Source organism: Acomys russatus, chromosome 10, assembly GCF_903995435.1.
Source record: "Acomys russatus chromosome 10, mAcoRus1.1, whole genome shotgun sequence".
Lineage (NCBI taxonomy): Eukaryota > Metazoa > Chordata > Mammalia > Rodentia > Muridae > Acomys > Acomys russatus.
The window spans coordinates 36968726-36995315 of record NC_067146.1 but is presented as its reverse complement, the minus strand read 5'-3'; positions in this window follow the sequence as shown (position 1 = coordinate 36995315).

Below are 26590 nucleotides of genomic sequence, written 5' to 3'. Positions count from 1 at the left end.
TCCTTTCCCTCCCAATCCTGCCCCCATGTAGCCCCACTTCTGTGTTCAACACACACACACACACACACACCCCACACACACACACGCGCACGCACGCACACACACATCTCACACACACACACACACACACACACATCCTGCAAATGAGAGATAACATACAATACTTGTCTTTCTGAGTTAGAGTTATTTTGTTTAATATGATGATCTCAATTGCACCCATTGTCCTGCAGATCACATGACTTGGATTTTATTATAGATGAGTAAACTCCATTGTGTGCCACATTTTCTTTTTGGGTTCATTTGTTTGCAGGAATCTAGGTTTATTCTGTAACTTGGCTACTACTAAGAGTGCTATACAAGATGGATACACAGTTCTCTCTGATACGCTGACTTAGAGCCCTTCAGGCACATACCCAGGGTTGGCATAGCTGGGTCATAAGGTAATTCCACACCAATATCCATAGAGGCTGGACTAATTTACACTCCCCTCAGCAGTGTAGAAAGGTTCTTTCCCTACAGCTTCTCCAGCAGTTGTTGATGGTGGAGCCATTGCTCTTGAAAATCAAGTGTTCACAGTAATAAAATACTACCCTCACCAAGTAAGATCTGTTGCTTTTTTTATTCTGGCCAATCATTAATTAGTACATTTTGATTCACTGATCAAGCACTTAATCAACTTAGTCAAATATAAAATATTTATAAATTAAAGTATATAGATTCAAAATAAAAACTTGATCCATGGAGGGGCAAGTGAGTTTAATGTTATAGAAATTTTAACGTATAAAAACAATTAAGTAAAAATAGTCATGAAATTACTTTTTCACTAATGCCTACTGATATCTATTAAAATGTTAGAAATTACATGCTAGATTGAAAATATTTTGTCTAAGATCATTAAAATATCAACCACTGAAACCAAACACCTGGGCATTGATGACTCTATTTATCTATTCCTAGCTCACAGGTCCCACAAAGCAACTACCTAGTCTTTTCTCTTGGCTACCATGTTTTCCTTCTATGCTTCCTGACCTGTAGAATATATACACACATACATGTGTGTGTGTATATATATATATATATATATATGTGTGTGTGTGTGTGTGTGTGTGTGTCTATATATGTACACACACACATATCACATATACATGTATATACTGTCAAGATATCCTCCAAGGTCATTCAGGAAATATGTATATGTGTATATATGTATATGTATATACATAAATCCCAACTTTTCATCTACTGTGTCTATCTTCATAGCTCTACCCTATTTTACTGCCTAATAATTCTCTATACTGCTTTCATTCTTCACAAGTTAACATGTGCCACTTTAGTTTTGAGTATGGAAAATGCACAAAATAAGGTACTTCTTGACTTTATTAGCCTTACAGTACTGTTCATGGCGCATAAAAGATGACTAGCCATACTACATACAACATCCAAAAATGTAGAAAACCCACTGTCAAATCCATAAAGCTTTCCTTACACAGTCAAATCATCATACAATAAATTTGTCATGTACAACTTAGGATATTTCCAATGTCTAATATTCACAAGCTTTAAAGAAAACAATTTTCTACATTCTGAAAATGAGAGGACCAAATTAGAAAGTCACACTTGGTTCACCAATAAGTGGTGTTTCCCAAACAAATCAGCACCCCTAATTTTCAGTCTTTCTCTTCTGCTGAGCATATAAAATAGTGTAAGACTAAATTCTCTCTGTATGATAATGCTGATCTTCAAATTATAAAACCAAAGAAAGCTCATTTTATCTCAAGACATCTTCCAAGGTCTTTAAGGAAAGATACACCATTTAATCTAAAGTTACTCAGTCACGTTTTACTTCAAAAGTTTAATCAGAGGGCCCTACATAGTATTCCCTTCTATGTCCAATGAAACAAAAGCAACTCAACTTTTGCCGTCGCTGCTATGATAATTGGCACTTCAGTCTTTCTCCCCAGCAAGCACAACTTCCCATGAAAGATATCGAATCTACTTGAAGTTATCAAAAACCCTTCAGAACATATGGGTCTTGGTGGAAGCAACCTGCCAATAATATTGAGCAAGCTAAATAAAGAAAAAGGGCTAAGCAAGGCTGGCCGACATCCAAGCTCTGAACACACTGTCAATGTGGCACGGCATCAGTTCAAAAGACCATCTCCTCAGTAGCAGGAAAGCTAAGTTCAAAGTGAATGTTCCAAGGAAGCTAATTTCATGTTTGCGTTTAATCTCCATATTAAAGAAACATCAGACAAGTGGTGTTTAGAGAAACTCTGGGGCTAAATCCAAATTCTGGAACTCAAATGATGTTTGCCTTTTGGGAGAATAGCCATTTGGAAGAATGAGCAAGAAATAGAGGAAGGATTTGACAAGACATTAGATGTTGTTACACTTTGTACTCCCAGGAGAAGAAAATGAGATATTCCTGCTGTCTGAGCACCATGCTAACCACACTCGCTGGTCGCTGGAGATGACTGTCTGATAGCACTTCCTTCTCAGGCTGCATGGTTTGCTTTGCCTTCTGGGATCCCAAAGGGACCAAGCCGTCACATCGTCTTCTTCTCATCAAAAGATAAAATATTCTTGGACGGGTAAAGTAGTATCTGTCACATGCCTTTTACCTTGAATATTTGTATTTCCCATGTAATTTTAATGTAACTATAAGCCAAAAGCATTTATTGGAAGCAAATGTGGACCTGGAGTTGACTGATATTTTGCAGTTCTGGGTTTTGGAGTTATTAATGTACGCCTATGAATTTTTCATCCTTGAGGTGACAGACATGCCACATGAATCTGACTGAATTTCCAGTGGCTATCATTGAGCTAAATTTTATGCAGAGAATTTTGAGACAACAAAATGACTTCTTAAAATAGTTCTTTTTTAGAATTTCATGCATCAGCACCACATTTACATCAGTCCCACTTCCTCCCTCTCCCTGTCCAACTCCTTTCAGATTCCCATCCCAAATTCATGACCTCTACATTATTACTATTCCATGGATATACATCTGTGACAATATACCCAAGAGCTTCTAAATATAATTATTTATTTGTGGCCCAATGTGCATACAGATATATGTGCAGACACATATATATAACCTACTGAGTCCATTTAGCTTTACCCCCATGTGCACGTGTCCAGAGCGGACCAGTTGGGGTTAGACAACCTCTGTGAAAGCTCATTCCCAGATACAATTGATTTCCTTCTGAGAAGCCACTGATCCCTATGGCTCTTCATGCAGGGGTGGGAGCACGGGGAATGTCTCTCGTCTAAACTGGTGTGTCAACTGGTATTGTCACTGTGCTAGTCTTGTTTGGGCAGCCATATTGTTGGGAGTTCATAAGTGTATCTTCCCTGCAAAACAAGGTTTCTAAAAGCAGGCTGTCAGGTGAAGTAATGACGATTGCACTGGGGAAAATTCTTTTTTTTTTTAAATATTTATTTATTTATTATGTATACAGTATTATGCCTTCATGTACTGCATGCCAGAAGAGGGCGCCAGATCTCATTGTGGATGGTTGTGAGCCATCTCTCCAGCCCCAACACTGGGGAAAATTCTTGAGCACACAGTTAATTGGGTTAGTTAAGCCAGCCAGGATTCTGCTCTCTGGTCTCTAGCTTCATCCAATGACCAGGTCTAACCAACTTGAATGCCCAAGAGCTGGTCCAATTACCCTTCACAGGGTATAAGTAGAGAGGTGGCCTTCCCAAAGACAACTAAATAGGAAGCCATTACAATAACAGGAAATAGAATACTCAGGTGGGAGTGGAAGAAAGGGGAACAGAATTGCTTTTGACGATCTTTTGGGTCTCCTGGAAGAAGGAAAGAATAAGATTGATCTTTGTTCAGCTGGAGAGATGGGGAAATTGTTGGCCTAAAGTAGAATGGAGTTCTTTCCCACAAAGGATTTTAAAAATCTCACAGGAGAGAAAAGGGGGGAAATGTTTAAGGGAAGTGACAAATTGAAATTAGGAAGGTTCTATTTCTATCCACATGGTCCATAAGGAGAGTTCCATGCATCTTACCAGGCACATAAAAAGGGGGGTTTCTCTCACCATCACAGAACAGGGAGCAGACTATATGAAATGAGTGTAAGTAAATGCTTTCCTATTAATTTTTGGGAAAATCACATCAGACTTCTTGTGGGCAGTCTCTACCTGATGGGGTAGAGAAAGGTGCCCAGCTACAGTCTCAAGGCAGATGGGATAGACTTCTTTGGTGTGCCAGGTAAGACTATTAGAGAAGTAGATCTCCAAGCCACATGTCCAAGCCACGTGTCCAAGCCACATGTCCAAGCCACGGTGGAGGCTGTCCCAGCTGAAACCTGTGGGGTGAGGCTGCATGCTGGACGCTCACATGAGAAACAGCACTGACAGTGTCAGGCCGATATATGTAAACCAGACAGGGAAACAGGAGACATCTGCAGAATTGCTATGTTCTAGTCTTCAAATGGATTTCCTCCTTCTTCCAAAAAAACCAAAACAAAACAAAACAAACAAAGAAACAAACAAACAAAAAAAAAAACTAGGTTTCCACTAAGAAGCCCTTAAACTATTCATGTCCATAATAATCTCTTTTATTTACAGTCATCTGATATAAGTGTTGCTCATATCTATAAATTACCATCACAAAAGCATCAGGGTCACAGATTGCTGAAAGCAACTAGGTACTGTAGCTTTAGATAATCGGATATACAAAGTTAGCTGCCGCAATAGGTCCTTTGTTTGTAATAGCATCTCCTAAAACTTCAGAGCACATCAGTAAAAGGCAGTCACATGATGGGCTAAGGAAATGTGAGCCATCACTATAAAAGTTTGTTTAAATAAATAAGAATACAAACATGTAATGAAATTTTAAGAAACCTATTAATAGCACAATTTCAAATGATTAAATTTTTTTAAAGGTAAGAAGATATTTCTGAGGTAGAATAAACAAAAATTTACATTTTAAGCATACATAGAATGATATGCTCATTATAAACTGAGCAAATTAATAATGTGTGGAGTGGTCAGGGAAAAGAAATATGCCAAATTTGTAATAATTATATCTGAAATGAGTGACTTTTATTGTCTTATGTGTTTTGTAGTTTTTATTTAAAAAAAGTTACACCTAGAAAAATGTCAATTTTCATAAACAAAAACTATCAAATTACAGAATTTAAGACCTCATTTTTTATTCCACCAACTAGCAAATGAACTCGACCTAGATCTGTAACAGATACAAGCAAACAGTAAATTGAGCCTTTAAAGCTCTTCATCACGTGCCTTCTCCTAAACTACTTAGCTTGAGTTGTTTGCAAAGCAGATGCTATGACAGTAACAGAAATGGCCAACTCTGCTCTGAAGGCGCACGGTTTGAAGAAGGCTGCTACAGTGTAGTTAGCATCTGACTCGGATGCAGCTTGCAGTGGGGCCACTGAGCCCCAGCAGTGGCAGCTGGGGAATATTTCAGGCACTTCCAGAGATAGGGGGTGATCTTCTACCTGTCCCGACACCCCCTGTGCTGCTACACGTCATGGGATAAACCTCCCTTCTGTTCTGAGAGCTTCCTTTCTGAAGGCCAGGCCTCCCAGGAGGCTGTGGCTCTCCTCGCTGAGGTTTACCCATAGCCCTCCTAATTCATCCCCAAGTGCAGATGCAGGCAAGCAGTCCCCACCAGAGTGGAGGCCTTCTGCTAGAGTCTATTTTTTGTTATTGGAAATAAAGTAATATTTATTTTCACACAAGTTTATGGACAGAGATCTTTGCTAAATACAAAGTGCATGGCTAAAGCTTGCATCACCGAAAGCTAAACATATCCTTAGAGTAGAAAACACATTCACATGCAGTGATGGCTTGTCTTGGCCACTGTCCTTTTACTCGTGGTCCTTTGTCTCTCTCACTTTGTGTATTCTGACACCTAGTCTGCAGCAGTACACTGAGCATTTTCTTGTTTTCTAAGAGTCACATTTCGGTCTATTATACAGAAGGACCAGACTGGATTTCTTCTGATTAATACAACCTTATGGCATACACACAGTCAAGGGGTTCCAGAGGTAACTTTGGCAGTTTACGGCACAGCACAAATTGGAGTTACTGATTTATTTGGAGGTTGGAGCCTTTTTACAAAGCACATTCACAACACACACACTCACCCCGCCCCGCAACCTCATACACACATGTTCACAACACACACATACATACATACACACTCATTCACATAACATTCATACACATTCATATCACACACACACACACTCTCACACACACATTCATAGCACATATGCACACACTCACAACACACACACACACACACACACACACACACACAATTTCTTCCCTACTGCTATGCCAAAGTGGCTAAAAAAAAATCCCATTATAAGATTTTCTCCTTTGGGTTGGTACAATCTGCAGGAAGCCGGCCATTAAAATGCAAATATGATTCCTGAGAGACAATACATTAATTTATCAGCATCCTTTAAACTTTGGAGAAGCAAAAGAAGAGAGTCCTTGGGATCTTAGAGTGACCAAGCCTTTGAATTTCCACGTAGGCCCATCCCAGCAACCCACTCAGGAGAGCTCCATGCAGCTGCTATGTCCCGACTTAGCTCTTCAGTGATAGAGATTGGCTTTAAGACATTGGATGCTTTCTTTCTCCCCAAGAAAGCTCCAGAAATTCTGGGGGCACACTTTAGGACTGGCAATTTCCTTCTTGCCCAGGGCAAGTTTCACCTGCGTTTAACTCTACCCGCTCTGTCTGGGAATGAAAAGTATGTCTCCTAGAGTTTCAGTGTTCCCCTGGATTGACTGCCAGGGACCCCCACCCCCACCCCCAAGCAAATGCAGAAAGGGCATCCTTAAAAAGCATATCTTTGAGAAGTTCTCAACAAATTTACAATGAAGCGGCTTTGGCCAAGGGTTGGCAAGCTCACTTACAATTCACAGCTTCTCCAACATCAAACGGAGGCAGGTTATAATACCCGCCTTTCATGTTTGACTGTTTTAACTCTGTGGGGACAACCAGTTTAGCCATAGATTGGTGCAATCTTCAGAAAGTCTCAGGAGAACTGGATTTCTGCTTGTCTTCAACACATACCCTTTAAGACTCCAAACAAATCATCTCAATTTGTTAAAAGTTGAGAAGGTTGGGGCTGACATAGAACCAAGGTAGGTTCCCATGTCCGCAGTGGTACTAAGTCATGTCCAACAGGGATAAATGTATGTAGAGAAGGATGTTTGGCCACGCCTTTTATCCATGGATGTAGTCATCTATGCACAGGAAGTAGTTTAGAAACTGGCACTACTGAGGCCAGGGAGATGGCTCCCAGGTTAAGAGCACTTGCTGCTCTTGCAGAGGATCGGAGTCCAGTTCCCAGCACCCACGCGGCAGCTCACAACCATCTGCAACTTCAGTTCCTGGCAATGCACTGCCCTCCTCTGACCTCTGTGGGCACTGCACACACATGGCACACTGACCACTGTGCAGATAAGCACTCATACACATAGAAATAAAATAAATTAAAAAAAAAAAAGAAAGAAAGAAAGAAAGCAGCACTAAAGTCAACTACAAGCTTAACTTTAACTGGAAGTCTTAACTTCTGATTGAACATTGTCTGAACAGTAAATACAGCCAATGTGGCAGAGGTTTTATTAACAACCAAAGTAAGGCAAGTGAGGGAAAAAAGTGGGTTGTTATTATCTTTAACTAAGTTAGTTTGTGGCAATTCTTCAACTCGCTCGCAGGTTATACCATTAGAAGTATTCGCTTTTGGCGTGGCAAGAAAGGAGAAAGAAATGGAGAAGATGCAATCAGAAGATGAAATGAAATTATAATTTTTCAGAACATAGACTTTCATGATTAGAAATTCAGCTGGGACATGCTAACACTTTGTTCTCCCAGTGCTAGGAGTCTAAACTAGAACACCATGCATATGAGACAAGCAATCTACAGCTAGGGGCTTCATCTCTCACCCTAGGACTGTGACCGTGAGGCCCATTACCTCCTCCATGGGTGAGCTGAAGAAGACCAGGATCATGGTCTGTGAAACCGTGATGTCATCAAAATTATAAGGAGTCCTGGATCCATATACACACAAACAACAAAAAATGGACTCAGCAGGTTATTGTTATATATATCTTTGGGCACACACACACACACACACACACACACACACACACACACACACACACACACACACACACACAGATAACAATAACAACCAAAGGAAAAGAGGCTATCAGATTAAGAATAGGAGGGAGGCATGGAAGTTGTTTGAGGGATGGTAGCTGGGAGTGGGTGGAGGAAGGAAAAGGAGGGGGGAATTGATGTAATATGTTCAATTGAAAACATATTAAAATAAAATGCAATATAAAATTGTATATGGATGATATGTGTGTAAATGGATTTATGTGTGTGTGTGTGTGTGGTATGTCTTTCTCCTACCAGACAGTTTCTAAAACCCACAGACGCTCTGAAATCAAAAGGGTCCCTGGTAGCCTGAAAGGAAAGGGGACCCCTAGATTGCCTCAGGGTAGGGGCTAGCTGCCATTAAAACCACAGATGATTAGGGACTGGGAGGAGAAGAAACAAGCCACACGGTGAGTTCGTAGTGCCTACATATTAACCACCACACAGTTCCCAAAGGACAAGGACTGGACAGTCCTGAGTGGATGAACACATGGGAGGTCATGGGCCTGGAGAGAGACAGGGGTTTTCAGGGTCTTTCACCTTTACCTAGTCTTCAGCATTTCTTCAACCCACTTGTTTCTGATTGGAATCCTTATAGTAAAAATGAGGAGTCATAGGTAAGACACATTTCTGGGTTCTGCGAACCGTTATAGCAAACAGTTTTGACTCGTGGAAAGTGTCACAGGGCCTCTGATTGACTCAGTGACTAAGCTAGACTTGCCTGGCATGTGAAGTAGGGGCAGTCTGTGGGCCATGTGCTAGGTACAGTTAGTGTCAGAATTAAATTGAATTGTGAGATACCCAGGTGGAGCTGAAAAATAGGTTGGCATGGGAAAAGCGCACATCTCTTATTACAAGCGATGTAGTGAGGTGAGGGAACAGGAGAAAAGAACTCCTTCCTTCCTACTTTAACGGTCATCAGACAAAGTGATTTTCAGCAAAGTATGCAAGCCTTCCCTATCTTAGCTTCCTCATGTCCAAACAGCAGTTTTACTTCCTAGCTAATTTGGCTTTTATTAAGACTAATCTGAATTCTAAATAAACTCTTAGAGTTGCTTAGAGATAAACACTATATAAATAAAGAGCAGAGAACACTCGCTGTTTTAAAGTATATTTTGGAACCTCGAGTCCTTTCCCATGCCAATTGCAGACCTCCTATGAATTTGTGTACACAGTGAACTTCTGTGTTATGACCTTATACCTCCTCCCCTTTCCACGACATCAACCCTTTCTTTTTATCTTAACCATCCATTATCTTATCGCTCTTAAAATTGCTCCATGCAGCCTCCTTCTAAGCCCATCTTCAGTTTCCCTTGGAGGCCTGCTCATACTCCCTTGGTTGTCTTAAATAATTCATAGACATAATTTTAAATAGATTATAGTTTTGCCCCAGTAAAAATTAGCTTTAAAATATTTTCTTTCTCCTAAATAAGAATCAAAAAACCAGATGACTCTTTTCAAGATTTCCGTCCCTCAAAAAACGTTTTGGCATGGGTTCCCTGGACCTGCCACAAAAAGCCACACTGGTCGATAACCTCTACATGACAGATAGCATAAGGGTGTGCCCCCTCCTGGTCTATCATGGAAAGCCCTGCCTAATTGGCTACAGTATCTGGCCCTCATTAGAACCAGCCAGTTCTATACATGGTAAAGAATGCATTTCTGATAATACTTAAGTTAGGTTTGGACCAAGGCCAGAAGTCTCTCTGGCAGACTAAAGCCACTTTTCCAACACTCCGCTTTTAGCAAGAAGATTCATGATAAGGAAATATAAATAAGACATCATGGGTCACTTGGTCACAGGCCCTCACTTCCTCATCCACCTTTCCGCCCTTTTTCAGACCTGAGGAACCCTTCCTAGGTAAGTAGTCACAAGCTGTCCTCTACCTCAGTCCTCTCTCTCTCTCTCTCTCTCTCTCTCTCTCTCTCTCTCTCTCTCTCTCTCTCTCTCTCTCCTCTCTCTCTCACTTTAGGACCATCTTTTAGGAGAATTTTTTTTTTGAATTTTTAACTACAAATTTTAACTGATTTAACACAGCTCTTCACCCTAAGATCAGACACTTCTGTTAAAGAACATTTTAATTTAAAACACTGTCTGTAAATGGGGCCAGGGGAGTGCAAAATTAAAGAAAAAAAAATGTACAAACTAGCTGAATTGGACCCCATGAAAGCCAGTGTGAGAGAGTCATGGCCTTGTTCCTCTGGGTCACTTATGGTGACTGGGTCTGGCACTGTGGGCCTGCATCACTAGCCCTGACCTAAGTACTGTATATGGAGCAGTGCTCTTTGACCTTCATGTCAATATTTATAAAAAGGACATTATTTGAAGTTCTAAAAAATAAATAAATTGTAAAAATCATATAAAAACAATAACCAGGGGCTGAGAAAATAACTCAGTGGGCAACATGCTTGCTATGCAAGCCTGAAAACCTGAGTTCAAATCCCCAAAACACACAGAAAAGCTGGTTTGGCAGTATGTACTTTTAGTGCTGGGGTGCAAGACAGACAGCTCCTAGTGTTTCTGGGGCTCCCGGGGCTCCTAGGCCAGGTGGTCTAACAAAAACGGTAAGAAACCTGCCTCTCACTAATACCGTGATGGGCAGTAGAGGAAGACCTCCCGATGCCGACTTCCGGCTTCCGCAAGCACACTCACAGGTGCGTTCTCCCCACTGGCACACACAGAAAACCACATAAAAAAGCTCATCCATAAAGACTACATATATATATATTCACTGTTGATGTTCTCTGCCTTCCAGAAAGGTTCATGTGAAGCTTATTACTACATGGTCAAAACTCCTTTTAAATATGTGCAAAGAAAGAAATAAAATGCTCAGACAAAACTTACTAATAAAAGAAAATCCTCCAAAATATAAATAATAGTACTCGATTTAAAATAGCTCCGGTAAAGAAAATAAAAATCGAGCTTTCGGAGTATTATTATTCTTAGTTGCTTAATAAGATTTGGGTTCATGTTTAAAACCAACAAGTGACAACGATACCGTTCTTTAGTTTAAAATTATACTGGCTCACACAAATATCTTTAGAGCTGGGTGTGAGCTTAAAGGTGGTTTTAGTAGTTCTCCTACTTTAGGGATGGAGAACCGCAGATCCACTAATGCTGGCGCTCACTAGTAGACAAGCGTCAAAGGGCCTGTCAGCCCAGATTCTCAAGAGATTCTCGCTAGGCATCTGACGAGCAAGAGAAACAGAACACCTGGGAGCAGTAAGCTCTTCAATAGTGACGTGAGCTGATCGCCAAGCATACTCCATGTGGGGGCATCAACAGTCAGACCCCAAAGCACAAAACATCCAGACTGGTGCAGAGAGACTAAAAAACTACCAGCTACTTACTGTCTTTGTAAGAGGCAGGTTAAAGGCAGGAACAGAAGGGAGCTCAGCCAACAGGTGTGTTTACTAGGAGTTCGTCATCACTGAAATAGTGGAAACACTGCTCCAAACATCCAGTCCAGAAAATTCTCTAACATAACATCCAAATGTGTGTATGAACTGGAGGAGCATTTATTAGAAAGATCGTAGGCATAATGGTTAAAAACATTATGAACTCTTGAGCAAATCATCCGTGTTCAAATATTAGCCCGCCCACTTTCTCACTGGATAACAATCAACAAGTTATTATGTCTCTGTGTCTTCCTCCTCTATAAAAGGAAATAATGCTAATGCCTATTTTGCAGCCACTATTAGGAAAAAAAAAAAACCTCAGATATTTGCAAAGCACTCAGCATGTTATCTGTACCAGGAGTACAGAGTACTGTTGTCATCGTCGTCGTCGTCATGGTCGTCATTGTCATCGTCATTGTCATTGTCATCGTCGTCGTCGTCGTCGTCGTCATTGTCATCGTCATTGTCATTGTCATCGTCGTCGTCGTCATCGTCATTGTCATCGTCGTCGTCGTCATGGTCGTCAACATCAGCAGCATCATATTACAACACCATCTTGGACTCCAGACAAGATATTTTCTTGTAGTGGAGGTCCCTAAAGAAGCCGTTCAGAGTCATGGGTCCTAATGAAGGGATTATGCGGCAGTATCAGCATATTGTCCACTGTTCACATCCCAGCCTTAGAAACGCCGAAGACACTTTGTACACTTCAACCTAAAATAACAGGAAACCTGGTTCTGAGAACGCCAGGATGACTCAAGGGGAACACTGTGTGCAAATCGGAATCGATTCCCCCACACCTTTGGAGTTAGAGCTCGCCAGCTGCTCTGGGCTTGCAGCAATCCCGATAGACTGCTGGAAGGATTTTCTGTTTAGTGGAATTCGCTTTTGTGTGTGTGTCCTTTGTGACTGTGCAGTCACAGCACTTACGGAGTTTGGAGAAAGTCCTATATTCGTCCAACCATTTCCCAGATAAGGAAACTGATGCAGAAAAGCACGCTGATAAAGCCAGCATGTGGCTAGGAAATAACAAAGCCCCTGAAGGGAAGTGTTTTCAGAACCTTAGCCATCACTAGTCATCAGAGAACAGTCCCAGCTTCATACTATAAATCTGATTAACTAGATCCATATTTTATAAATAAGTAGCTTAAAGAGTAGGAGTACTTCACCCAGTTGATCTTCAAATTACTTCAGATCAAAGTAATGTATCTTTTTTGGATATCAGACTCTTGCTTAAAAATTTATGTGCTTTAAAATTCCTGTTACAGCGAACATAAACAGTACATTGAGTTTGATCAGTCAGTGAAAAATTAATCTCAGGGGGTAAATGTTTCATCTTTCAGGGCATTGGAGAACTACATAACAAGCACTTTACTAAATTCCATTCTGGCCCTGAAATCGTCTGTTTATGTCATATGGATGAGCAGCTTGCTGAGAAGCTGGCCATTCCTCACAAGGCCTCCTGTACAAGACGGAGGCGCTTCTGGAAGCAATCCCCACCCTTCAGCATCTTGCACATTTGCTGTGATCCAGGCATACACACGCAGCTTGCTCGTGAGTGCATTTAACTTGAGATTCAGAGCGGGGTGGATGGGATCTCTTAGACCCACTGTCCACTCTCATCCAATTTCACAAGCCCTGCATCATGTTTTATTAAGTGGACTGCTTTCCCTTTAATGCTTCATCCCGACTCCCATTCTCTTCCCTGCTTGAGCCATCCACTCCAATGTTTATAAGACGTAGGTGCAGTGGCTGTTAATTTTAACTGTCCGAGTAAGGCATACTGGGAAAGCACTACTGCATGAGAGTGGCTATAGGGTAATACCCAGGAGTGGGACTATCACTGTTCTCAGGAGTGGCCATGACCTGGTGTCCTAAGGACTACCATATAAAATCCTCAGAACATCTGGATGGGTCTAGACTTCTACTACCAGGGCAAAAGGGTTTCCCAGCTCCCTCCCCAACAGTTGGTGCCATTGCCTTTCTTATGGTCATCTGTCTAGTGCGTAGCAGAATGTTAGTGGACCACTTCAGATCACCAGCTCTTAGAAATGTTTAAGTCTCCCCCCAGCCCGCACCCCCATTGAAAATGAGAATTTCTAGATTCTATATGCACCATGCATGAGCCCTGAGCAACTACAGGTGGTATCTTGGGACCATGCACATGAGTTTCCCACACCAATTTGCTCCGGGATTTCTGTTTTGCAAAGCCAGTGATCTCAAAATATTTCGCATGTGCCTTCATGCTCCTGGGGAGAGGGGTTCCCAGCCTTTCTGAAAGTTTCTAACCTCAGCATCTTTGAAACTGGTATGCTAGGATTGAGTTCTTGTCATCCTCACTCCCTTTTCCCTTTCTCATTTGCCCCCTCCCTCCTGCTCTTTCTCCCCCATCCTTCCTTCCTTTTTATCACTTAGATCTTGATATGCTCTCTCTTGCTTATATCCTCCCCACCTCTCCCCCAGGGAGCAGTGTCAATGTTCTTCCTCTGAATAGACAGAAGGCAGTGAGGTAGCTAAGGAAACTAGATTACAAGGGGAAAACAAATTAGGAAACACCTTTTGCATACATTCACTTTTCTGCATGCATATTCCTTTTTTATTAATTTATTCAGATTACAACTCAATTGTTAACCCATCACTTGTATCCTCCCGTTCCTCCCTCCCTCCTGCTTTCACCCTATTTCCCTCCCCTGGTTTTATGACTGAGGGGGATCTCCTCCCCCACTATATAGTCATAGGCTATTAAGTCTCATCTTGGTAGCCTGCTTAGTCTTTCTTTGACTACCCCCCCCCCCACCAAGAAGAAGTGGTCAAATATGCGGCACCAGAGTTCATGTCAGAGTCAGTCCCCACTCTCCACATAACTGTGGAGAATGTCCTGTCCATTAGGTAGATCAGAGTAGGGGTTCGATGTTTACTACTTGTATTGTCCTTGGTTAGTACAATAGTTTGAGCAGACACCCCTATGCCCTGATCTACCCATCACGATGTTCTTCTTCTTCTTCTTCTTTTAAATATATTTTATTCATTTATTCATATTACATCTCAATTGTTATCCCATCACTTGTATCCTCCCATTTCTCCCTCCCTCCCATTTCCCCCTTACTCCCCTCCCCTATGACTATGACTGAGGGGGACTTCCTCCCCCTATATATGCTCATAGGGTATCAAGTCTCTTCTTGGTAGCCTTCTATGGAATGGCTGAAAAACACTTAAAGAAATGCTCAACCTCCTTAGTCATCAGGGAAATGCAAATCAAAACAACTCTGAGATTCCATCTTATACCCAGCAGAATGGCTAAGATCAAAAATTCAAGCAACGCCACATGCTGGTAAGGATGTGGAGAGAGAGGAACACTCCTTCATTGCTGGTGGGAATGCAAACTAGTACAGCCACTTTGGAAATCTATCTGGTGCTATCTCAGAAAACTGGGAATAGGACTTCCTCAAGACCCAGCTATTCCACTCCTTGGAATATACGATATTCTTCTTATAGGTTTCTAGGACCCTCTGGGTCCTTCTATTTCCCTATCTCCTATATTTGTCTCACCTGGAGTCTCAGTCCTGAATATTCTTTAACCATCCTAAAGCACTTTACATATCACTTGACCATCTCAGAAACATAGAGAACTCATTACCATTTGTTGATAAAAATAGAAACTGAGACTGAGAAAACAGAAGGGCATTTTGTGATGTAATAAGATGGATGACCTCCAGGTAGCCCATCTTAGAAGACTTTGTGTCTTTTAGAATTGTTCCTGCCTTCCAAGAGCATCAGGAAACTTTTAGAATATCAATTTTCACTCTGTTCTCCCAGTTTCTCTTTTGTAGATCCAGTCATCTGAGCTGAAAGAAGATTCTGGCAAAAACTGAAAACCGTTTTGTTTCTGCTTTTCAACAATAGTTTGCAGTTATTCTTTTATATATATATATATATAATTTTTTTTCAAGACAGGGTTTCTCTGTGTAGCCTTGGCTGTCCTAGACTTGCTTTGAAGACCAGGCTGGCCCCAAACACAGGAGTGCTGGGATTAAAGGCGTGTGCCACCACACCCAGCTTTGCAGTTATTCTTAAGTGCTTGCAAGGACTCTTATTTCATTGCCGGTGACTCACTTACAAGAAATACTTTAAATACTCAGATATTACTGTGCTATTAATAACCAAGCAGGCAGCAGTTCATTTTTCAGACTGCATTGTGCTTACTAATCACATCTCATGCTGACCAGTTAGTATGAATTAGGAGACTCCCGTCGACTAGTGATGTCAAAAGTTAAATCTCTGGGCATAGACACACGCACAGTTTGTTTCAATTATTTAATCATTATCCATTTGTTGATAACTTAAGCCTTATTTTGTCATCTATCAAAATCTGGAAGTCAACATACATGTCTGTTTCCATGATCAAAATACATTAAATCTGCTTGGAGAACACATTTTTATGCCCCTAGTGCTCACTTGCTTCTTGATGGTCAGCAAGCACCCCTTTTTGGAGAGAAAAGGACACTTCTTCTCCACAAGCCACCATGATAGATTTAGAGAAATGATTCAAATCTCAAGTCCTAGTTTTGTCTTCAGGAATATATAAAGAGGGCTGGTGTGTAGCCTAGAGCTAGCATGCTGCCTGACATCCATGAGGCCTAGCTTAGTATCTCTAGTACTGAGAAAGAATGTAGTATAGGATTGAATGAAATCTTGGATATACAACACCTGGCACAAAACAAGCACTGGAAATGCTACTTTTATTTCTTTTTCACCTAGGGGGGGAAAAAAAATAGAATCACCATGAGAACTACTGACCGTGTAGCAGAAAATAGACAATAAAAATACCACAGAGATGTGGACATTTCACCTTTGAAATGAACCCAGCAATAGTCATGTGAGCCCTTGTTCAAATATGAGGCATGGGTTGGCTTTTGCATGCAACAGGAACTCCGCATGCCTGTAAAGAGGCATTGCCACTAAAGAACTGTAAACTCTACCTGAGCTTGGAGCAAAGGGTTTTAACACAGTGCTATTGTCATTTAAATGAATTGCTTCAGTCAAACCAATATATTGGTCTCTTTCCCTTCTATGCTGAGTGTCTCTTACATATACAGAGTACTCTTCGAAGCCAAGGAAAGCAAGTCAATTATATGTGATACTTAGGGAGTAAAGAAATAATGTGAGAAAACTCAAGGCCCATGCATCTTTTTAAAAAAAGATTTATTTATGTTATGTATATGAGTATCTGCATGTACCCCTGCAGGCCAGAAGGGGGCATCAGATCCCAGTATAAATGGTTGTGAACCATCATGGGATTGCCAGGAATTGAACTCAGGACCTCTGGAAGAGCAGACGGTGCTCTTAAGTGGGGAGCCAGCATGGACCATGAATCTTTTGAGGAAAATGTGGGTATTTGATGTTGACATCATTCTTATAGGGCCAAGAACTAATGCTGCTGTTGCTGCTGCTGCTGCTGCTGCTGCTGCTGTTTGTGGTGCTGGTGGTGGTGGTGGTGGCAGCGGCAGTGGTAATACTTAGTTTTCATAATCATCAAAAAGTACACAATCCAATGATGTCATATGAAAGTCCATTTGTCTACAGGTAGTCATGCTCATTGGGCCCTTTCATGTGCAAGCATGATAAACTCCTTCAGAGCTGACTATGTTTCTAACTTATACAATGCATTATTCCTAGAAAAAAAAAAAATCTCACGTCCATTTGTAGAAAATAGAAGTACACACTTCCAAGTTAGTAAATAGCCAATTAAAAGCTTCCCTCAACAACTGCCCACCCACTTCCCTGCTTCAGAGAGCATAGGCAACAGGCCCATGAGGAAAGAGCAAAAGTCAAGCTGGGTCTGAAAGAGTGTGCAGTAACATATAAGGCCTTTTCTCTCCCCCAGCCCAGAACACAATTAGAAGAAAGAGAACCCAGATGTAATATAGAGTTGAGAAAAAATGATTTATTGAAGTTCCTTAGCATGTAGCTTATTCTACCAGTCCCTGAGAAACACTATAAGAGCATGGCAAACTCTGTCCCTTCGGCTTCTCAGCTTTGGGAGGGAGAGTGAGCAGCTTGCTATAAACCTGCCTTGAGTGGCCTATAGGTGTCTAACAAGAACCGGACACATAATAAGAATATTATGCAGTGCCAAATAAACTGGGTTTCCCTCTTATATATATGAATCAGATGGTTCTCAGTTTAGGTCCAGGAGTCCACCAGCTCATGTAGGTGGGAGGGAGGAGATTAAAAGCCTAGATCCAAATGGCATGAGTTAGGTTGCTCAAGATGCAAAGCCATAGAATGGAATGGTGACAATGGATGAGGAAGATGAGGGGCAGACTAAAAACACTGTCATAATTATCATGCCTGAGGATTCTCAACAAGAGTCTTCAAGGATAAAAAGACAGAAAACCATCACTGTAACCATCATTTATTATCCAGCACCATGTGCCAAGGGCTGTCCCCAAGTGCATTATATATATACTAATGTGCTTTATTCCCGCAACAGCCCTTCAAGAAAGACATTGCTATTTCCCTTCTTCTACACGTGGAGAAACTGATAGGCATAAGAGTAAATGGCAGATTCAGGGTAGAAGACTCAAGTCAGCCCAGAGGCCACTTGTGTCGCTGTTTCACACATTGCCTGTCAGTGGAGCGGAGCAGAAGCCAGTGATTCTTGGCTTGGCCCACACACCCATCACACGGTATGTCTAAGTCACTGTTCCATTTGCTGTGATGAGACACCACGGCCAAGGCAACTTTTATTATAGCAGCTCTTATAAAGTAATCACTTAATTGGGGCTTACAGTCTCCGAGGCTTAGTCCTTTATCATCATGGCAGCAGGAAGGTGCTGGAGAAATAGCTAAGAGCCTCATCCTCATCCGTAGGCCAAGAGAGAGAACCGGACCTGGCATGGGCTTTTTAAAACCCGAAAGCCCACCACAGGTGACACACTTCCTCCAACAAGCCACACCCACAAATCCTTCTAATCCTTTCAACTTAAAAGCAAAAAAGAAACCTCTCTGGTGACTAAGCATTCAATTATATGACCCTCTGTGGGCCAATCTTATTGGGAACGTGATGCATTTGTCTCCATCTTTTGCTTGCACTAGGAAGCGAAGCTCTGAGCATGGTGGTCTTCCCTTTTCGGGTTCTCGTCATCATCCATCACCACACACAAGCTCTTTCAGGACTGGGTGGCTGTAAGATGGTTTGTGAAAGGATCCTGTTTGGCCTTTTTTCTTTGACCCACTCTTATTAAGCCTCTGTAAGAAAAGCTTTCTTAATGAGAATTTCCTCATGAGGGCAAACTTGCCATCCTTTCAGGCCAGATTGTCGTGGAAACTTTTATAAAGCAGGAGCCCAACACTGCTGCCTTCACATGGCAAAAGAATCCATGTAGCTATTCGCTTGCAAAATTATACAGATTTATTCACTGTAACAAGTGAGGCAGCAACATAGGTTCATTTAACTGCTGAAAAGATTCACAGCCTAGTGAAAACAGCATAGTCAGGACTTACCAGCCCTCATGACAGCTAGCTAGCCCCCGTACTCCAGTCCTCAAGGAACCCAAAACATCATTTCAAAACTAATAATTACAAAGCCAGGATTATAAAATAATTATGAGCTAGGAAAAAATGTGTTTGTCTTTAAAATAATTTGCAACGTGTAAATAAACAGGGTCTTATATTCTAAAACAAGGTTAGCACACTATAGCTCTTGGACCCAGTCTGGCTCCCAGGTTGATTTTATATGATCCAGAACCGTACACGGCTTTTATCTCTGTCACTCCCAAACCAATTTGAGCCATTGTCTCATTATGTAATCCTCCAACTTGAAATCCTCCTGTCTTGGCACTCTCAATGCTGAGACTGCAAGCATGAACTATCATGCCTGTCTTTCAATAAGCTGGGAAAAAGACCAAAGTTAAAATAACATGGAAAACATAAAGCTGTTTTTAAATTTTTAATGTCAGTGTTTGGGTTTGTGCACATGAGTACAGTACCCTCAGAGGCCAGAAGAGGGCACTGGTTCCCTGAAGCTGGGGGTTACAGGCAGTTGCCAACCATCTCCTGTGGGAACAACTCTAACAAAAGCTGTATTCACCCTTAACTGATGAGCCCTCTCTCCAGCCCCTGCCTCCTTTTTATACATTGTAACTCATGACATTTTATTGGAACACAGACATACGCATTTGTTTATTTACCATCTGTGGTTACATCCATGCTATAAAGGGCCAAACCCTAAACTATTAGTTCACTGGTTCTTTATAGAAAAAAAATTAACTCTTTGTAAAGTGATAAATAATAAATATGGTGTCCTGACATGTTTTTCAGTATTGAATTATAGTTTTTAATCCTTAGAAAATAGTGATTAAAATTTTAATCTATCCTAAATTGACATTGCACCTTGTTCCTCAATCTAATAAGTTTCTAGTCCTTAATTTTTCAAGAGGCGTGTTTTCTCCTACACTAAAATGATGTATGACTGATACAAACCAGAGCGTTTCTTCAGACGCCTGGGTGGAGCCAAGCAGGAGACATCCCCTGCTCACACTCTCTCTTGGCAGGAACACTTTGCTGCTAAGCTCAGAACCAAAACAATTACAGCCAGTGAACACAGAGCACATGGGCTTCTGTTCCTGCCTCTTGCCCATTTCAGAATCCACAAATCCACAGGAAAATTCTGAGCAGATTTCCATTAAGCATTTCAAAAGACAGACAGTCTATAGGCCTTCACTTGAAAGCATGGGGTTTGTTATTGTTTGTGCCTGTGTACATTGGTTACATTTCTCTTGAAAGGGGTGATCCATCACAGAATTTGATGGCTGCTCCCTTCTTTTATATTTCATGTGTTCGATGCATAGTTGTCATGTCAGGCCGTCTGCAGAGCCGACTCCCCAAACACATGCATCTAGAATGCTTTCTAAATCTGGCATCGTCACTGACTTCAAAAGTCATTCCCTGATCAGAGGCTTTGAAAAAGAGACAAAACAGACTCGCCAGTTATTACAATGCCATCATCTCCTGGGACTTCATAAGCATACTGCAATAAATAGGTTTGTTATCGCTCTGAGTTACATAAAAGTTTATTTATATTCAAACGATAGCCCAACCAATAACTTCTTCATGGGAGGTGCTGTTCAGAAAGAAGTCCCCCACTGAGGGCCAAGGACTCTGTGGTCCAACCCCAGGTTCACAGCGTGCCCACTCCATGAGCTGCAACGTGGAGAAAAGGTTCAGTTCTCAAGACAAATTCTCATTGTTCAAATATGCTTTAAAGTTCCCTGGGATCCTATACAGACTTCCCTCCTGTGCTCTTAGTCAGAAAATACTTCATGACTCATCGGTCTCTGTGACTCTTTTGACCAAGTTTGGGGAACCCTGCTATAGCTCAATCAACAGCTCTAAAAAAAATCCACTCCAAAACATCATTTCCATCAAAGGCGCCACGTTTCCCACACAGAATGAATACCGCATTTCAAGATGTATGTAATTTACTTTCACCTAGAAATATATGAGTTAATTTTCATAAGTAGCTTTTAAAAGACATAAGCCTTCAGAAAACTCTGCTTAGTCACTGACTGTTTGACAGGTTCTCATGAGTAACTAACGCCAATGTCAGCCTCTGCCAGCCATCACAAACTCTGCATAACAAAAAGAAAAATATCTCTCTGCCACAAAACCAGAATTTTTTGTTAAAAATCAAGCCAAGCAGGATGGGGGGGGGGGGGGGAGGCAGTACATATTTAATTAGACCTAGGCTTGTTGCCTGATTTTCATTAGGCTCCAGCCTGATTCTGATTTGGCCCACTCTAAGTCCTTTTAGGCCACTGGGTACCAAGGCCAGTGCTTATTTTCATGGCTGTTTCAATTCATCAAGAAAATCCTTTGAAAGATGAAAGAAACTCCACATTTTTTCACCTGTTGTTCTTTCTTGTGTGCCTGTCACTTTGCTAGCCAAACTTGCTTCAAGCCAAACCAAATGCTTTCCAAACCTCTACAGCATGCCTTTGAAGATCTTAAGTATTTTCTTATGCTGGCCAGTATAGCTTCCAAATAAGGAATAAAAACATAACGTAGTCCTAAAATTATTTTTTTTTTAAATACCAGAAATGCAAAAACACATTCCAGCATGGGCATAAAAGCAAAATTCCTCTTCCCTCAGTTTAGAAGCATAGAGCCAAATACACCTGATGTTCATCTCCACACCCACGGCGCACTGCTTACGTACGACAACGCTTTGCAAAGGCTATATGCTGTTTGGATTACTGCTACTTCACAAGTTTCCCCAGGCTCTCTACAAGAAGTATTCTGTGGACCAGGGCCACTCTGAGGGGGCTTCTCTCACTGCTCTGCTGAAATTCACGTTGCTATTTACACAGTTAGCGATGGCTTCCTTGTTTCCAACAGCATAGCAATTAGGAACCTAATCTGTCACCGCTGGCTTCAAGCTTTGGCTTTCATCAAAAGGGAAGGAGTTTTCCAAGGAGGAAAAACACAGCGCTACCTTCAAGCTAAAATTAGCTCTGTCTTCCAGACAATACACATTTTCACATGGCTCCAGTGAAACTTGCCTCAAGCAGCTTACTAAGGCACTACAAGGAGGGCGGTGCGGTAGACACTAGTTTGGGCCATCAAATTAGCTGCAATCAATTCGAATAAGTAAAAGGTAAAGCAGAAAGGAAAGGGCAGCACATCTCATATAAGAATAAATGAGGTTCTAATCTGTGGGTACTTTTTTAAAGAGTTAACAAGACAAAATATAATAGCTAATGCATATGCCTAGTTTTTTAAAGTAGAGTCGTGATGGTTGTATGAAACATGTACTCGAAAGAAAACCAATGAAGTAGAAAGTCAAATTGTGTCCCTAGGTGGAACTTTATATCATAATCATAGTTTACCTAAAAGGTAATAATATAAATTCTTATGAAGTATTTTCTACATCCTTCATACATGCAGTACTAAGCATGTCTCTTATTTTCTTTAATAGTCTCAATAGCATCATTAAGTATGTGTTTTATATTAATTTGACAGAATCTAGGGCTTAAAATATTAAGAAACTTGTTTTAGAAAACTATTATCCAATGGTGTTAAAGTGACAGGGGAATGCCCAAAATTAACCTCTAAGTCCCACCTGCCCAGGAATCAGGTAAATTCCTGGAATGCTGGGAGTTGTAGTTCCTGGAAAATAACAAAGTCTCATGAGAAATATGGTGGCCTATAGGTTTGTCCTTATAAGCCCTTGCAACATGTGGCACAAGGCCATTCTAGCTGGAAAATTCCAGGGAACGGTCCTGACCAAAGTACATCTTTTGGTCAGTATTTAATATTTAATAAAGCTTGCCTCAAATTTGACCCAAAATGGTAGAGTTGTTTTTCCTGGCAAATCTCAGGATTAACAAGAATCATCATCTAAAGTCTTACTGAGTGGTAAATTATTCTCTCTGAAGTTTGCAAAGTCAGTCATTTAGACATCTATTAGTGTTCCTCATCCACACATTTATTTCTTGATATACATCAAATAAGAAAGCAGTAATAACTCCATTATCTCATGGGAACTAGAAACTTACTGCAGTTCGTGTAATGGCTAGGGTTCGTTGTTAACTTGACTAGACTCAGCATCGCCATGGAAACGTTCTCTTAGAAGTGCCTGTAAGGGTGTTTCTAGGAAGGTTTAAATGAAGATGTAGACGGCCCCGTTCTGTGGATGGGGCACTCTAGATGGCGAAAAGCAGAGAGGACTGGCATGGATCCCGTGCTTCCTGACTGTGGCACAATGGGACCAGCCACCTCACGTTTGTGGTGCCACCTCTTCCCTGTTATGTGCACTGGACCCTCAAACTGTGGCTGACACTGTCTCTTCCTTCCTCTCACTGCTCTAGGTCAGGTGTTTCAGCATAGCACCGAACAAAGTAAGAGACATCACTTCTCCAGTTCTTGCTCATTTGGGGGATTTTACCAAAGTGGTACACATCTATCAGAAAATTGATAGTGAGGAGACATGAAACAACTTGTCCCTGCCTAACAGAATGTTCCATCCACCCCTCACTCCCATAAGCCTAGGGGGATGAGTGAGGTTTTGTTAATCAAATAACTGGGACTCACAGCTTCCTTTCTCTGCTCATCCTGACATAGCTATCAATCAAGCACAAGCAAACCCCTGGGGCCACCTCACCCTGTTACCAGACAAGCCTTGTCAGATACCAATGGCTTCTATATCCCCCTGCCCTTTTCTGGTTCTAGGAGGGAACACAGGAGAGAGCCTGTGCGTGGACTGCACTCAGTTATTGGGACCCCCAAGTAGCAATGCTTGTACATTCATAGTTTTAGCAAAACAACTTTTAGCACTTGCTTCCAATTTCTTCTCAACTTTCTGAAGGATTAAGACTATAAGACATGACCTCAAGGGAGGCCAGGACTGGTGACACGCCTGAGTCACTGACATCTATTCACTCTCAAAATGGCCCTCCTCAGATGACTAAGCCTCATTACTCTATTAGTGTCACCCCTGGGTTCATCATCCCTTATAATAATTTCAGAAATCCTTTCAAAAGTTTAAGAGACGTGACTTCTGAAAGTCCTACCCACCATAGCGTGCCCAGAGAGCATGGCTGAACGTTCACGGAAAGTGCTGTGCAAGTTCACGGCCAGGTTCAAGTGCTCACTCACCCCCACACACTCCTCACTTAGAAACAGAAGCTTGTAGATAGGAGTGCTAGAGAGATCAAACTACTAGTGTCTTCTGATATGGTTTATTCTGGGGCTTTAGGAGACAGGGGTGGCAAGACCACCTGAAGATGAGGAACAGGGTCACTAACATGTGTGGTGCTTAAAAAAATTGAAAGAGAAGAATTAAGTTGAGTTCAGGCAGGAGAGCTCAAAACAGGGGGTGGGGGAAGGATTGGCAAAGTTTGTTTTGTTTTGTTTTTTAAAAGCCTATTTATTAAAAAGTTGATCCTCACAGCCCCTGGTAGGACGACTTATATGAGAGAACGTGAGTTCCACATCCGCACCCCGGATAGTCTCCTGGTACAGACAGGTGATGACCTATCATAGCACCCTAACAGACACTTCTCTTCTTGGGCCAGTAAGCTCATGTATCTGTGACCGTTACTGTGGGTTGCCTCTGTATCGTTTTTAACTTATCTGTATTATTAGTATTATCAGTAGGCCGGGCTAGCAATCAATTAAGACACAGACACTTGTTATATTTTAAAATATCCTTAGTTCACCTGGGGCAGGGCAGACATTAATCCTCTAAACTACTTCCCATAGTGGGGTAGGTATCACATACCCAATCCCATGCCATCTGCTTCTAATAATTTCTATCAAGCTACCTCCCATCCATAATCCCACATACTTGTTAATGTTCTTCATCTGGACTGGATTCTCCATCCACACCACGGGCCATGAGCTTCTCTTCCATCTAACCCATAGCGGCCTTCCTCTCCTCCTCCAGTCTCTCTCCATTCTCCTTGTGGCGGTCTTTCTTCTTCCCAGGATTCCTCTCTCTCTCTCCTAGCCCCACCTATCTCCTTTGCCCTGCCCAGGTGGGATGGCTTTTTATTAAGCAAAAGGTGGGTCACAGAGACAGCAACCAGTAATTAGCATCAAAATACATCAGACCATCCCCCAAATGCCTCTGTTTCCCAAGAGATGCCCACTCCAGAAAACACTTCCTATTGACGTCTGCAGATCCCTTTTTGCACCCTTAGTTATAGCCTGCTGAGTCCATTTAGAGATGCTTGTGTGCATGTGATTGCAGGGTTAACCAGTGGCATCAGATAACCAATTAGTGGGCTTATCTCTGGGAAAGACTAACTCTCTAAATCTCAGCAGTCTTTAACTCCCTATAGTTTCCTGTCTAGGGATGGGAACCCCTGAGAGTTCCCTAACTTGAACATCCATGGCACTGCCATTGCTCAGGCAGCCTTGCCACTGAGGTAGCCTCCCTGCCATTTCTAGGAGATGCAACCTCACAGCAGATTTCCTGTTCCTCTGGCTCTTACAATCTTTCTGGCCCCTCTTCCACAATGTTCCCTAGATGTAGGTTCAGGAGTTGTGTGGTAGAAATATTGATTGGGTCCTAGCACCCCACAATTAGTTAACCTCCACATTTTAACTAATTATGATTTTCTATAATGCTCTCCATCTGCTGCAAAGAAAAGCTCCTCTGATGAGGTGTAAGAGCTACACTTACCTGTGCATATAAGGGTAAGTTGGGACGCAGCTGGGAACTATGTTGGTCCAGCAGAAAGGAAACAGCAAATTCCTTTCTAAGGTCCACAGCCTCACTAGCCCTGAGAATCTGGCTAGGTTTCCAGTACCAGGCATGACTTCCTTCCTCTTGAGTGGGTCTTCTATCCAATTAGACAGCTATTGGTTACCACCAGGATAGGAGTTCCACTATGCCATCCTGGTCATCATACAGTTGACAGGAGTCACAGTTGGTTAGGATAGGGATTGCTTTCCTCCTATGGCAGCTTGCATAACGCCTCCTGATCCTCAGGGAGGCGGCTTTCGGGTCAGACCCAGCTCAAATCTTCCAAGCCCTATGTCCGAAGTGTCTGATGTCTTCAGCAAATAGACACTTACCTTCGGCCTCTGGGAGACAAAAGATACGGCAATGGCAATAGCCTATATTGTTTTGGGTGCCTCTTGGACTGCTCTGACCAACAGTGTATGTAAAAAAAGGTTTCTTATGTCTGATACTGGGGTCTTTGTTAGACAGTCCATGGCTCTTGTGCGAAGCATTGTCAGCCCAAGAGACATAACTTCATTTAAGATACATATATACATGGGCTGGAGAGATGGCTCGGAGGTTGGGAGCGCTGTTTGCTCTTCCAGAGGACCTGAGTTCAATTCCCAGCAACCACATGGTAGCTTACAACCATCTATAATGTGATCTGATGCCCTTTCCTGGCATGCAGGTATAAATGCATATAGAGCACACATACATAAAACAAATAAAGAAATATTTAAAAAATAAAAGATATATATACATTCTCATATAGTGTTCATATATAGTAAAATAA